The sequence below is a fragment of the Anguilla anguilla genome, chromosome 7 (assembly GCF_013347855.1).
Source record: "Anguilla anguilla isolate fAngAng1 chromosome 7, fAngAng1.pri, whole genome shotgun sequence".
Classification (NCBI taxonomy): Eukaryota; Metazoa; Chordata; class Actinopteri; order Anguilliformes; family Anguillidae; genus Anguilla; species Anguilla anguilla.
In genome coordinates, this window is record NC_049207.1 from 39,096,396 (window position 1) to 39,098,415 (window position 2,020).

Consider the following 2,020-nt stretch of genomic DNA (forward strand, 5'->3'; position numbering starts at 1 on the left):
CAAAGACATCAGTGAACCACGACAATGAGCTTGCCACTTTCATCATTGGAATTGGTGACATAACTGTAATAAACATTATGGGGAAAACCCAGCAGAGATGCAAGACATCCTTCAGATTTGTGTACAGGCTTTTCTGCGAATGAAACAGGTCAAAATTGCACCAAGTTGCATTTTTGTACATCAGAATGTTGCCGATGCATCGGCTGGAGAAAAGGCTATGGAAGGGAGAAGATGTCTCCTGCAGAAACTTGATAAAATGGCTACCATAGCAGCAAAGGAAGAGAACATTGATGGCATTAATGAATTCAGTGATGTAATACAGTTTGACATTGAATCCCATGTGTTCTACTTCAAGAATCTTCTGGAGGGGGATCCTCCCATGGCCCCACCAAACCCTTCCTACAGCCAGAATGTGCAAGAGCTGAAGACCAAGCTGCTAACAATTGCAGAGTGGAAAACAAAGCATAAATTTTTCCTCATTTTCAGAATTCAAATTACGGGTTTGTGACCTTTGGAAAGCACTTTTACAAGAGAACTTTGTTTTCAGTTTTAGAAACACAGTTGAAATGATGGTGTACACTTCTCTAGAAGAAAAGTATGCAGTGTGGTCATGGGAGCTGAGAAAACATGCTCAGGAGATGCAAAGCAAACTTCATAACCAAATTGGCAGCAACATAATGGGAGAGGTAAATGTTTCAGATCTGACTGAGAATTTTGACAAAGTCTACAATCAACTGCAAAATGAGATGGATAAGTATTTTAAAGAAGACAGAAATAAAGAAATTCTAATAAAGTGGAGGGTGAGCACTGACAAACGTTTCTGGAGCCTAAGAACTGAGCTCATTGATGGGACAGTAAAGAAATGCAAAGAACTAATTACCTCCAAGAATAATAGATCAGAACTAGACCAGAGGAAAACGGAATACACTGCGGAGTTGACCAAGCAGAGCAAAGACCTGGCATCCAATCTAAAAGCACAGCGCATTGATGACAAACAAGTAACAAAAGAATTTGACAAACTCTGGGGAAACTGGACAGCTAAAGTGGCCAAAGCACACCCCCCCAATGAGTGTGTGAATGTGAAGGCTGTAGTGGAGGCAATCCTCCAAAAAGACTTTGAAAAACAGCCAAATGTAATTCAGAAAATACAAGGTGGAACAGGAAATTTTGAGTTTGACAAGGAAAACATGTTTCTCAAAGTTTCTTTCAGTGGATGAAATCACTGAGACGGGATTTCTCTCAACAAGTTGAACAACTTCAACAAGAAGTGACTCATTCTGTCGAAACATATGTCACTGCAAAAGAAACCAGCAAGGAGGATTTTGATCTTAGCTTCATTCATGAGATACAAAAAAAATCGACACGATCATTGCTGAATTTGAGAGCTCCACAGGCAAGCTTAAGTTCACAAATGAATTCAAGGCAGATATATCTATTAATCTTTGCCTGAAATATGTTTCAAGGTTTCAGCGGATGCAGGAAACCTTTAACACCTCAAACCATCCACTGACATTTCTGGAAAGCCAAAGAGACAACTATCTCCAAGCATTCAGAAACTATTGCAAAGGAGCAAATTCTGTAACAATATTTGTTGATTTTCTCTGTAAACACATCAAGCCAGAATTTCTGACTGCAGTGAATGAGAAAACCAGTCAGCACATTGCAGATGAAATGAAATCCAACAACCCAGCTTTTAACAGCAATAGGTCAAACCTTGAGAATCACATACTGAAACATCTGGCAACTGTGGAGGACTTCAGCTCATTTGTTGAATACATTGACTTCCCAAAGAGATACTTTAAAAGATTTATCCAAGAAAAGATAAATAACTTTTGCAGAAATACTGGAAAACTGCGTGAGATGCATGAAAAAAATCTTGAAACCCTCAAAAATCAGATTTTATCAGCAAGCACAGGAGCAACTAGAGAAGTGGAAGATAAGAAAGGAAATGCATCCATGTGGCTTGACTGCTTCTGTGACACATTGGGGGAGCACATGGTAATAAAAAGAAATGAATTAC

The 2,020-nt window shown here is 39.1% G+C and overlaps 1 pseudogene; it reads left to right on the forward strand.

Moving 5' to 3' along the window:
• LOC118232549 overlaps positions 1 to 1,226 on the forward strand; it is a 2,479-nt pseudogene extending 1,253 nt beyond the window's left edge.
• The last annotated feature ends 794 nt before the right edge of the window (positions 1,227 to 2,020 follow it).